Source organism: Aegilops tauschii, chromosome 6 (assembly GCF_002575655.3).
Source record: "Aegilops tauschii subsp. strangulata cultivar AL8/78 chromosome 6, Aet v6.0, whole genome shotgun sequence".
Classification (NCBI taxonomy): Eukaryota; Viridiplantae; Streptophyta; class Magnoliopsida; order Poales; family Poaceae; genus Aegilops; species Aegilops tauschii.
The window spans coordinates 377,317,966-377,332,094 of record NC_053040.3 but is presented as its reverse complement, the minus strand read 5'-3'; the positions used below and the strand labels follow the sequence as shown (position 1 = coordinate 377,332,094).

Below are 14,129 nucleotides of genomic sequence, written 5' to 3'. Positions count from 1 at the left end.
TAGTTGCAGAGTTGGGACAATTCTTCAGGGAACTCTGCAGTAGGAATATCAGGATAGATGCTTTGGAGTGTCTTAGAGACAAGGTACCAACTATCCTATGCGACCTTGAGAAGAAATATCCTCCAGCCTTCTTTGATTTGATGGTGCATTTGGCTGTTCATCTACCTGATGAGGCACTACTTAGAGGTCCAGTACAGTATGGCTGGATGTACCCTATTGAAAGGCGGCTAGGCACTTTCAAGGGCTATGTTAGGAACAGAGCTAGACCCGAGGGTTCCATTGCAGAGGCCTACATTGCTACAGAAGCGTTGACATTCTGCTCAAAATACATTGAAATAGCTAATCAGCTTAGCAAAGAGGTGGCTGAAGACAATCCCAGGCTCAATGTTTTCGATTATTCTGTTCGAGTTACAGGGAAGAGTCGACAAGAGGAAACCTAAAGATTTGGACAAAATGGTTTGGTATGTGTTGAATAACTGTCCTGAGATACTACCTTATATCAAGTAAGTGCAGTACTGCAGCTTATACATCGTAATCTACTAAACTTGCAGCACATTCTTATATATTTAGATGTTTGACGCGATCACTATGTTGTGCTGCATCTACAAAGAGGAGTTACTGCCGCAAAATCCAAGAAACATTGACAAACTGGTTATGGCAGGATTTGCGAAATGGTTCAAGAACCATGTAAGCTTTTGAAGTGCACTATTAGTTTTTTTAATATATTGAGTACATAAGATGATCAGCTTGTCTATTTTCTAACCATAGGTTAAGAAGATGCGGGAGGATGGGAAGGCAGTTGATGATGCCCTTTACTCACTAGCAATGGGTCCTGATACTCGGGTAAGACATTATGAATCTTGCGTTGTTGGAGATGTGCGCTACAACACCCTTTCATGAGACGAAGGCAGGAAGACACAAAACAGTGCCATCATGAGCACGGATACGTATGACAAAGAGACAACTAAAATGTATGCTAACATAACAGACATTGTTCAGTTGCAGTATATCTCCAGTTTCGAGGATCATCGGTGTGTGGTTCTGTTGTGCTGTCGTTGGTATAACCTGTTTTCCAGGATCGCAAAACCCAGAGCTGATGATTATTTCAAATCCATCAATGTCAAGGCGGCGTACCAGACCAACGAGCCTTTTATTTTGGCAAATCAAGCAACACAGATATTTTTCTTGGAAGACACATTTGCACGTAGCAATGACTAGAGAGTATTGCAAAGGTTTGAGCAGAGGAATTCGTTTAATGAAGTTGCACAACAAGATGATGCTTACACTGCTCCTGATGTACAAGATAACACAGATGTTCCTAACTTTGAGAACCATCACGTCAATGACGCCGGCGAAAAGATTGCCTGTCATGCTGTGGACATACAAGAGTTGATCAAGAAGAAGCCAACGTTCGAGGACGTAGAGGACGAAGAAGAAGATGACACCGTGGGGAATTACGATTCAGACTGATACACATGGTGAGGATGTTGACGCTGCTGCTGCGGATGATGATTACATTGCTTTTGTCGTATTTGCCTGTCAGAAGACATTTTTTATCTACTATGTGAAATTGTGTTTGCTATGACAACTGAAACCTGATGAACATGTTGTTTAGTATTTTGCTGTGAGAACATCACTTGTTATGTATGCTGATTTGTGTTTGGTGATTGTATGACAACTAAAACATGATGACATTGTTGTTTAGTTGTACTCATATTTGGCTGTGAAACTTGAATTTGATGACATAGTTTGCTGTTGGACTGCAATTTGCTCGACGTCTTAGAATGAGAACAAAGCTGACCCGACAGGGCCTCTGTTATTTATTTATTTATTTATATGAGCAAAAGGGGATACCCCCTGATTTCCGTTAATAGAAATCATTAGATGTTCACAACACTACGCCCAGCCTGCTACACAGGTTTCATTCATTACTAGTTTCAGCAAAGTGCTCATGTCGTAGCCACTGAATACATCACGAGTGCTACATACACTGCAAATAAAGAGACAATCATCCTACAGAGCACATCAATTTTGCCCATTATCTTCACAAGCTCTTTCATCTCCTCATTGCTGTCAAGGCCGTTCAGCAGCTGTTGCTTGGCCATGATCAAAGGAACTGCATCTTTAACCTTCTGCTCTGCATCTTCCTCTTCTGCCATTCCTTCAGTTACTTGTCCAACACCCCAACCTGCTGGTATTGGGATTCCTCGGCTTACCAAATAATCAGCGTAGTTGCATTCCCCCGCATCAGCAACTTCCCAGAAATACAAATCACACGAATCTTCCCTTTTCTGCACGAATCAAATTGGAAGATCATCAACCAAACTATTAAAAAAATCAGCAACTGAAAGCAGCAGAACAACACTTGAACATATTATTATCCCATGGTTCGGGCATTTGTAGAAGACTCGGCTAGGGTTGCGGATTGTGGTTGAGACGCGACGGATGACTCTGCGTGATTTGCAGCAGTGGCACCACACCAATGGCAGCGGGTTGCGATGAGCAATCGGCTGCGGTGCGCGTGCCGGCGGGGGTGTGATGAGACCAACAGGCGATGGTACGGGTGGCGACTTGGCGCATATCTGGTTGTTGCCTGCTGAAGAGCAGGTGGACGAGCAGCCAGCGGACATGGTTGCTGCGGCCAGAGCTTCTGATGCTAGGCAGAGTAAGTAGAGAAGAGGAGAAGCGAACATTGGATATGTCAGTTTCATTACTTGCAGAGTAGCATAGCACCATATATAGTCATAGTCTAGGTTTGGATTCGAACCAGCTACAGGAGCACGTCTTTCTTTTTTCTAAAACTCGGCAACGCCTCTTTACTGGTACACTAGCTTGTTCTGTACGCCTTCCCAAGTCTTTGATTTTCTTTCCCTTTTTTGCGAGGAAGGAAGGAGGACAAAATTGAGAGTTCCTGGGACTCGAACCCAAGACCTCTCGGTTGAAAACCAAGGGTGCTAGTCACTTATGTGGCGAACGTTCCCTGTGAGGAGGACGGCAAACGAACGCATTTTCCTCGCAGTTTTCTTCCTATATATAAAAAAGTATGCTACTTGGTGTCCGCTTAGTCAACAAACGATTGTGCCAACCTTGACCGTTGGATTGACATTCAACGTCTGTCGCGTTTCTTCAGTCTCTTCTTCCTCGAGCCGCCAAAGCCAAACCAGCGCCGGCGGGACCGCCTGCTCCTGCCTCCCACGGTTGGCTGTGATCTTCCCCGGCTCCTGTTCATTCCCGTCCGAGGCCTCACCATCGTCCTCCACCTTGGTTCACTCGCCGCGGCGCCGCCCTCCGGTGTTGTCAACATGGTCAATAACCGAGAGGAATAAGGAGATGACTGTACATGGTGAGGATGACAGTAGGGACCCAGCAGCGCGCGCGGTAATTTTGTTTTTTCGGGACGGAGAAGGGTATCAACTGGGTTGTGCGCGACCCGTGGCCCGTCTAGCCCAGGCTTTTATTTCATATATTTAGCACATGACCAGCCTAGTTTGTTTTTTTCCTTTCTGAAAATGGCTAGCCAGCTATTTTGTTTTTTGCAGAATAACCAATGTAGGCCTACTTGCTTTTCTATGCCCTGCTGGGCCGGAAATCTTTCAAGACGAGGAGGGATGCATTTTGCCCAGAAAATGGGCTATAAGTAATAAGAAATGGGCTATAAGTAATAATAAATGGGCTGTAAAATGAAAAAATACAGCAAACAGGTAATTAGTTCCAAAATACTGTTTTCTTTCGGATTTTGATATTTTAAATTTCATTGTTTTTGTGCGGGTAAAATTTCATTGAATTTAAACTAAGGTATATTTAGATTTAAAATTAATTTGAATCTGGCTAGAAATTTCGGGCTGTATGTTGTTTGGGACATATTTGGAGGCTGACTTGTGGGTCTACTAGGTTGACGTGTACTTTGGCTTTGTCAACTTAGTCCACAAATGATTCTAGCAGAACTGACCGTTGGATGTTAATCCAACAGCCGTGTTGCTTCTTCAATATCTGATCTTCTTGCTCCAGCCGCCCAAACCAGCTCCGGTGGGACTGCCTGCTCCCACCTCCCGTGGCCGGCTGTGCTGCCGCACAGGCCGCACCGCCCCACCCTACTTCATTGCTGGCTAGGCCATTCCTCTACTCACCCACACCTCATGTTATTTTCCGACGACGGCAGCCGGACCAGTAAACCCTCGTACTCCCCACCGCGTGGGCAACCATTGCCGAGTCTTCCCCGGCTCCGTGTCGTTCCCTTCCTAGGCCTCGTCGTCGTCCACCGCCATGGTGCTCTCGGCGTGGCCTGGTCAACGTGGTCAACGAACGACATCCATCGGCCGTGGACTGTACGCGCAAAATAATGATTCCTCCACCTGACAGCTGGGACCCACCGGAAGGGCCTTCGTATTTTGTGAAAAAACGTTCCCCCCGCTGACATGTCGGACCCACCAGCTATATCTTCGCACGCAAGGAAGTGCCTCCTTATTACCCACAAAAAAATGAATACCCCCTGCTAGCTGGGACCCACCATAGTGGGAGGATGACTTGTGGGCCAACTAAGTTGACGGGGACGGAGGGCTTTGTCAACTTAGTCAATATGAACGATTCTAGCTCCAATGACTGTACGATGTCCATCCAACGGCCATAGTGCTTCTTCAACCTCTGGTCTTCTTGCTCTAGCCGCCCAAAGCAGCGCCGGTCGTGCCGCATGCTCCTGCCTCCCGTGGCCGGCTGTGTTGCCGCGGAGGCCTCACCGCCCCCTACTATTCCCACCGCTGGCCAGGCCCTGCGGCGACGGCAGCCTCACACCGCAGCCGAACCAGTGAACCCTCGTACTCCTCTCCGCGCGGGCTTCCACTGCCGCGTCTTCCCCGGCTCTACGTCGTCCCCTTCCTAGGCCTCACCGTCGTCCACCGCCATGGTGCTCTCGGTGCGGCCTGGTCAACGTGGTCAAGGAACGACTTCCATCGGACGTGGACTGTACGTGGAGAGGCTGACAGCTGGGCGGCCGCAGCAAGGAAGTGCCTCCTTATTACGTGGAAAATAATGATTCCTCCACCTGACAGCTGGGACCCACTGGACGGGCCACTGTATTTCGCGGAAAAAACGTTTCCCCCTGACTGTTGGGACCCACCAGCTTCATCTTCGCACGCAAGGAAGTGCGTCCGGGCAAAAAAAACGATTCGCCCCCTGACTGCTGGGACCCACCAGCTACACCTTCGCACGCAAGGAAGTGCGTCCGGGCAAAAAAAACGATTCGCCCCCCTGACTGCTGGGACCCGCCGGCTACATCTTCGCACGCAAGGAAGTGCGTCCGGGCAAAAAAAAAGATTCGCCCCCCTGACTGCTGGGACCCACCAGCTACATCTTCGCAGGCAAGGAAGTGCCTGACAGTCGGGACCCACCTAGTCGAAGCGTACGTAGCGTTGTCATTCTGGTCGCGAACGTGTACGTACATACTGGTCGATGTAGAGGCGTGCACGTGTCGTAGTAGAGGCGCACACGTGTCGTAGTAGAGGCGCGCACATAGCATGTACACGTACGTACAGCGGCCAGGGTGCAAGAAAGAAAATACGGCCACGTATGTGTACATACGGGCGGGGTCTCGAACGCCTACTCGCGCATACGTACGGCCAGGGCTCGTGTACATGGCTGGGTCGGAACGGAGAAACAGCGTCGTCGTCGTGTTCATGGGGAGGCAACGGAATGCGTCGTGTTCATGGGGAGGCAACGGAATGCGTCGTGTTCATGGGGAGGCAACGGAATGCGTCGTGTTCATGGGGAGGCAACGGAATGCGTCATGTTCATTGGGAGGCAACGGAACGCGTGGGAGCCAACCGGCTGGGTCGGAACGGAATGCGTGGTCGTGTTCATCGGGAGGGCTTGGACGGAACATGCGATGGAAACGAGGCCTGGCGTACCGCAAAACAGAGGAAACGGACCTCCTACGTTCGGAACAGGGTCCTGTTGATCGGGAGGGGTGTGGCGTACCGCAAAACGGAGGAAACGGACCTCCTACGATCGAAACGGGGGTCCTGTTGATCGGGAGGGGTGTGGCGTACCGCAAAACGGACGAAACGGATCTCCTACGGTCGAAATGGGGTCCTGTTGATCGGGAGGGGTGTGGCGTACCACAAAACAGACGAAACGGACCTCCTACGGTCGAAACGGAGGTCCTGTTGATCGGGAGGGGTGTGGCGTACCGCAAAACGGACGAAACGGACCTCCTACGGTCGAAACGGGGGTCCTGTTCATCGGGAGGGGTGTGGCGTACCGCAAAACGGGACTCCACGGGATACTGTTCATCTCCACCGTCGACCTCCTCCAGCCTCCACGGGCTACCGTCGACCTCCTCCAGCCTCCACGGGCTCCTGTGCATACAGCCTCCACCGCGCGCTACTCGACCGGCTACTGTTCAACCACCCCTCCACGGGCACCCCTCCACCGTCTACTGTTCATCCAGCCCTCCACACCACGGGATCCTGTTCAACCACCCCTCCACGGGCACCCCTCCACCGTCTACTGTTCATCCAGCCCTCCACCACACCACGGGGTCCTATTCATCCAGAGGCAACGCCACCGCTCACTGTTCATCCAACCCCCCCCCCCGCAACGCTCACTGTTCATCCAATCGATCGGCTTCAGTTAGCAGCAGTAGCGAAGGAATCGCTCGATCGGGTTCAGTTAACAGCCATCGATCGATCGCTCGGGTTCAGTAACGCGTAGCCTGCAGTGCAATCACTCGGGTTCAGTTAGAGCCAACGCCTCGCACACACGCGCGTACGTGTACGAGAGAAACGCGCATCGCTCGGCCCCCGACCTCCCACCGTAACCGGGAACTCCCCGAAATTTTCCTCCCCCTCGCTTCTACCACGGTTTTTTCCATCATGGACGGCCCAAAGAATGTCATGCAGCTGCGTCTCCGGCCCGCCCAGGACGAAAATCCCATTTTCTGTCATGATTTTTTGTCATAGAAGTAGGAGCCCACCACATCTATGATGATACCGGGTTTTGTCACAATTATCGTCATAGAAGTGTCATATGTATGACAGAAAAAAATTCGTTCGGCCCAAAATGTCACGGATGTGTCTTTTTTTGTAGTGAAAGGAGGAAGAAGACGGCGCGGGCGGTGTCGATGTAACTCTCGAGCCTCGATCCAGCGGCGAGGAGGAAGAAGCGGTCGGCGACGCGTCCCTTGGGCACGGTCCCGAGGCGTGGGGAGGGCGATAGCCACGGCTTCTACGGCGGTGAGGCCATGGCTGCACTCGGGTGCTTGCTGGGGGAGGAGATCTGGGGCGAGAGGGGAGGAGTGGGGGTGAGCGAGTGGACAAGTGGGGAGGAGAGCCCGAGGAGCCGCGGAGCTGGCGATCTTATCCCCCCTGCGGCGGGGCGGCGAGGCGGTCGGGTGGCGATCGACGGGCACGCTCGGTCGTGTGAGCAGTAGGAAGGAGGGAGACGACCGCAGCAGCTGGTCTAGGTCGGCCTGGGCCTATCCCTGTGGCCTAAGGCCAACTCCACCGCGCGACCCCAAACGGACGTCCGTTTTGTCCGGATTCTGTCCGTTTGGGTAGGGCAATGGGGTCGTGTCCGGGCGTGTCCTGGGATGCGGTGGCCGTGCGCCCAGCGCGCGGCCGCATCCGTTTGCCCTGTCCTGTCCGTCGGGGCCAAAAATGCCCATATTTTAATCAAAACTAGTTTGCACGTCCAAATACTTGTCTGAAAATTAAAATAGTTTTACAACCCAATTGAAATTGTCTTTAATAAAATAGTTTTACAACCAAATCAAAATGGTCTTGACTGAACATAAAATGAACCAATACATCTATTGGTTGCCAATGTGATCCCACACGTGCTCAACCAAGTCATTTTGAAGATACAAATGAGTGTGCCAATCATGCAGCTCACGGTGGAATTGGACAAATTGTTCAAATGTGGCCGGGTCTTGGTGCACGGGCTCAATATTTTCGCCTTGATAATCAAATCCTTGGTCGAAGATACTCTCATCACGCTCGTCCTCGACGATCATGTTGTGCATGATCACACAAGCAGTCATCACCTCCCAAAGCTTCCTTTCATCCCATGACAGTGCAGGGTTTCAAACGATACCCCACCGGGATTGAAGCACACCAAAAGCACGTTCCACATCCTTTCTAGCACTCTCTTGCATTTGGGCAAATCTCTTTCTCTTCTCACCTTGGGGTTTCGAGATTGTCTTCACAAAAGTTGACCACTGAGGATATATACCATCAGCTAGATAGTATCCCTTGTTGTACTGGTGGCCGTTGATCTCAAAGTTGACAGGTGGGGAGTGGCCTTCTGCAAGCCTAGCGAAGACTGGAGAATGCCGCAGCACGTTGATATCGTTGTGAGAACCTGCCATGCCGAAGAAAGAATGCCATATCCAAAGATCCTGCGAAGCCACCGCTTCTAATATGACAATGCACGCCGACATGCCCCTTGTACTGTCCTTGCCAAGCAAATGGACAGTTCTTCCACTCCTAGTGCATACAATCTATGCTGCCAAGCATGCCTGGAAAGCCTCTAGCTGCGTTGGTCGCCAACAATCTCTCTGTATCAGCGGCAGTTGGCTGCCTCAAGTACTCTGGGCCAAACACCTCGATCACAGCCTGGCAGAACTTGTACATTGACATCAGACATGTTGTCTCACTCATGCGCACATACTCATCAACCAGATCGCCTGGAATTCCATATGCAAGCATGCGGATGGCCGCGGTGCATTTCTGGTAAGAGGAGAATCCAAGCTTGCCAAGGGCATCCGTCTTGCACTCGAAGTATGGGACATGAGCAACCACTCCCTCTCGGATACGATTGAACACATGCCTTGCCATACGAAAACAGCGACGAAATTTATCCGGCTTGAAGAGCGGGGTGTTCGCAAAGTAATCGGCATAGAGCAGGGTGTGGCCTCTCTCCCTGTTGCGGTTCAGGTTGGGAGCACGGCCAGGGAGTGACCCCCTATACCGAGGAAGCTGCCGTTGAATGTGGTCGTGAACGACCAGTGCAGCCACCACAAGATCTTCATCATCCGACGACGAATCGTCCGATGAACAAAGGAAGTGATGGAAGAAAAACTCGTCTCCACTGTCCATACCTTTGTGGGCAAAATGTCGAACACCTTGCGGTCGTGGTGGCGAAGAGGCCGCGATGATCACCTCGACGCAGCAGGGGTGGTTGTCGGCTGGCTACTGTCCGCTCTGGAGCTCTTGTCGGAAGTTGTCGTGGTACGTCGCCGGTGGTCGTGTCCCCTCTGCCACCGGCAAAGATGGCGATGGCCAAACCTCCTCCGTTCGACGGCCAAAACTACGGCGAAAGCGCGGGCGTGGTGGCGGCCATGTCGAGACGTGGTTTGGTATGGACGGCCGGGGGCTGCGCGGTGAGGAGGCGGCTGGAGAATAGCGGCGGCGCCGGCGGCGGGGCGGGGCGGGGAGAGAGGGTGGAAGCGTTGGGAGCGGAGGGACTGCTAGTGTCCCCGACAGGCGAGCCATGGGGGGGACAAGGGCGTGCGTCGAGGCCGTCCGCGCGCGTCCGTTTCACCCCAAACCGAGCGCAAGTTTGGGCCGGGGATGGGTCGAAAACGGACGGAATCCAGACATTTGTCTGTTTGAGGCCGCGTGTTGGGCCGCGCTATTCGTCCGTTTTACCCCAAACGGACGCACCCGGACAAGATGGGGTCACGCGGTGGAGTTGGCCTAAGGCCTAGGGGCATGAGGGTTTCTTTCTTTTTCTTCTTTTTTTCATTTTCTATTTTTCTTTTATTTGTTTCCGATTCCTTTTATTTTCAAAAGTAATTTAGTTTTATAAAATATAAAACTTGCTCCTTAACTAGTGTTGTAAATTAAGCCACTGCCACAAAAAGTTTGGCATTAAAATAAAATAGATTGGAATTTTTATAATTTAAAAAGCAATTAAAATATTGTTTTGGCCCCTGTTTTAATTTTTTTAGGGCATTAAACCATTTTATAAAATGTTGGTTTCTCCACCATAATTATCTATGGATTATTTGCCATCACATGAACTTTTTAGTTTTCATATTTGTGAATTTATTTGATTCACTTATAATTTGAATTTGATTTCAAAGTGGAATTTAAAATGAGATATGGGTCAAAAGATGATCAAGCACTGTTTAGCAAAATGACTTAGTTTAACCAGAGAGGGTTACTGTAGCTTATTACATAGGGGTGTTACACAACACTTATATGTGAAGTTAATAACAAACTTTAATACCGATATTTCTACTAACCAATGATCATGAACTAATATTCTTTCCTATTACGACATCAATACAATTAAACCATATGTTTAATATTTAGTGGTTTGCATGAAAGTTTTTATTATATCCCCCTTGAATCCCTATCCTTCTCAGACTAGTCTTATAACCCGTACATATTGCCAATTGCTAACTAATACTCTCAAAAATATTTAAGTGAAGCATGAGAGTGCAATCATTTCTATAGAATATAATCATCGACGTGCTCTAAAAGATATAAGTGAAGCACTAGAGCAACTGCCTAGCTCAAAAGATATAAGTGAAGCACATAGAGTATTCTAACAAATCACGATAAGTGTGTGTCCCTCTCAAAAGGTGTGTCCTGCAAACAATGATTGTGTCAAACTAAAAGAAAACCAAAGCAAAACTATGATACAAGACGCTCCAAGAAAAACTCATATCATGTGATGAATAAAAATGTAGCTCCAAGTAACATACCAATAGATTGTAGATGAAAGAGGGGATGCCATCCAGGGAATCCCCAAGCTTAGATCTTGGGTCTTCCTTGAATATTAACTTGGGGTGCCTTGGGCATCCCCAAGCTTAGGGTCTTTCCGCTCCTTATTCCTTCATCCATCATGATCTCACCCAAAACGTGAAAAGTTCAGCACACAAAACTCAACAGAAACCTCGTGAGATCCGTTAGTATAATAGACAAATCATAAACTTTACATACTGTTATGAACCCATTAATATTTTATTCATGTATAATATATATCGTATTCTAAATTTTCTCCATGACGTATACCCCCCGATATAATCCATAGCATCATTAAAACAAGCGCATTATTCAATAAAAAAACATAATATGTCTAAAACAGAACAGTTTGTAATGACCTGAACAAAAACTATACTTATGTAACTCCAAAAAATCTGAAATTTAGGACAACGCGGGAAATTTGTATATCAACCATGTGTAAAAAATTCAGAATTTTATCACGCTCCAGTGAATTATAGTAACTCCAGCACTGGACGCAAAATTTTTTGTTTTTTCACAGAATCAAGTCAACTATCAACCAAATCATCCCAAAGGCTTTACTTGGCACAAACACTAAATTAAACATAGAAATACAATTATAACAGTAGCAATAATTGTGTCGGCACACCAAAACAGAAAGTAAAAGCAAAATTTTAAGATAACTATTGGGTTGCCTCCCAACAAGCGTTATTGTTTTACGCCCCTAGCTAGGTGTAAGGCAATGTTTCAAGTATTCTCATCCTTAGTTTCCAAATCCTTTTAATCAAGTCTTCCAAGACTTGTCTCATTAATTCCCTACTCTCATGTTCTACTTTTCTAGTAGAACTTAAATAGTTGAAGCGACTTTGTTCGGTAATTTTAAGGTTCATTACTTCAAACTTCGAATCATCACCATAGAGATCTTCATACAAAACATGCACTTCATCATCAATAGGATCTCTAGACATACTTTCAAACCACTCTTCATTAAACCCTTCACAAATCCCCTTAGTGATCCATTCAAATTTATCACAAGTATTGTGGTACAAGGTTTCAGTTAACTTAGCATAGGGAACTCTCCTTCTAATATTTTCACCGTAAGCAAAATAGTCATTAGATTCCAGCCTACGTATGGTGTCCTTATCATGGAAGATCTCTTCTATAGGAGGATGCTCGAAATCAATTTTATCTAAGGCAAATATATCCCTAGCTTCTCTAATTATATAACCAAATTCACGCATAAGGGTAATGGTGGCGTTCTTTTTAGCCTTGGGTTTATGGATGTTGGGGAGTTCAAAGAATATATTTTGTAAAGAGGGATGGAAATGCAGAGCTTTTCTTTCCAATTTAACCACAAGCATAGCAATAGCATCCACATAGCAATTTGTTTTGTCAAGAATAGATCCTTTAATTATTGGTATGACTCTCGTGCAAGTAAAGAATTCTTGAATGATATTCTTCCCAATAATATTCCCACTACCCACATGATAAGTTTTAGTTTCAAAAATTGTAGGAGATTTATTTTCCGAAGGATCATGCTTAAGATCAAACAACTTAGGCTTATCCTTAAGAGTATCACTAGTGCTACCTTGAATAGCATTTTCAACAATAACTTTCTCAAATTCAGAGGTGATAGCAACTTCAAGCAAAGCAAGCAAACAAGCAAAGTAACAAAGCAAAATATTTTTGTGTTTTTGTTCTTTAGAGAAGTGGAGGGAGATGAAAAAGAGAGGCAGATAAAAAGTAGAGCAAGTAGATGATAGTTTGTATGTAGGAACCTGACAAGAATTGGATGATGTCTCCCCAGCAACGACGCTAGAAATTCTTCCTGCTACTTGTAAACTGCGTTGGGATTTTCCCGGAAGAGGAGGGGTGAATCAGTACAGTAGAGATAAGTATTTTCCTGAGTGAGAACCAAGGTTATAGAACCAATAGGAGAACCAATAAAACACCCTTCTCCAGCACTTACACACATCAAAGTAAATACTTGCACCCAACGCGGGCAAGAGGGTTGTTAATCCCCTTGAACTCGTTACTTGCAAGGATTAATTCTAATAGTGATAGATAGCTAGATAGGTAGATAAAAATAAAAGTAAATAAATTGCAACAAGGTAATTTTGGTTTTTATAATATGATAAAAGTAGACCTAGGGGCCATAGTTTTCACTAGAGGCTTCTCTCTCGAAACAATAGCATATGGTGAGTAAATAAATTACTGTTGTGCAATTGATAGAAAAGCACATATGTATGATGATATGCATGGCAATGATCACACATATAGGCATCACATCCGTGACAAGTAGACCAACTCCTGCCTTCATCTACTACTATTACTCCACCAAGCGACCGCTATCCAGCATGCATCTATGGTGTTAAGTTCATGACAAACAGAGTAACACTTTAAGCAAGATGATATGATGTAGACAAAGTAAACTCAAGCAATATGAATGAACCCTATAGTTTTATCCTTAATGGAAACAAATACAATACATGCCTCGCTACCCCTTCTGTCACGAGGTGAGGACACCACAAGATTGAACCCATTACAAAGCACCTCCCCCACTGAAGATAAATCAATCTAGTTGGCCAACACAAATGGATAGATCGAAGAGAAATACAAAGCTATCATAATCATGCATAATAAAGTTAACAAAAGACTCAGTTACTTTCAATGAATAATCTGATCACCAACAATTCATCCGATCCCAACAAACACACCGCAAAAGAAGATTGCATCGGATAGAGCTCCAAGAAGATCGAGGAGAACATTGTATTAAAGATCAAAGAGAGAGAAGAAGCCATCTAGATACTAGCTATGGACCCGTAGGTTTGTAGTAAACTAGTCATGCATCATCGAAAGGCAGCAAGGATGGCGTAGAAGCCCTCCGTGATCGATTGTCCCTCCGGCAGAGTACCGAAAAAGGCCTCCAGATGGGATTGCGGAAGAACAGAAGCTTACGGTGGCGGAAAAAGTGTTTCGGTGCCTTTCTGGGGGTTTCCAAATATTTGAGAATTTATAGAAGTGGAATTAGGTCAGACGGAGCCACATGGGGCCCACAAGGTAATAGGGCGCGCCCTACCCCCTAGGTGTGCCATGTTGCCTTGTTGTCTCCTTGCTTCGCGTCTGGTCTCCTCCCGAAGCTTCTAGGGCCTCTTTTGTCTAGAAAAAAAATCATCAAAAAGTTTCGTAGCCTTTGGACTCCGTTTGGTACTAATTTTCTGGAAAACTAAAGACAAGCTGAAAAAAGCAACTAGCACTAGGCACTTGGTTAATAGGTTAGTTCTCAAAAATGATATAGATAGCATGAAATGCAGATAAAGTATCCGAGATTGATAATATAATAGCATGAAACAATCAAAAAAATATACATTGGAGACGTATTAGTGTTTTCTCTGAATTTCTTTT

The 14,129-nt window shown here is 46.9% G+C and overlaps 1 pseudogene; it reads right to left on the bottom strand.

Moving 5' to 3' along the window:
* Window positions 1–7,801: 7,801 nt before the first annotated feature.
* Window positions 7,802–9,089, bottom strand: LOC120967096 (uncharacterized; annotated as a pseudogene).
* Window positions 9,090–14,129: the final 5,040 nt, after the last annotated feature.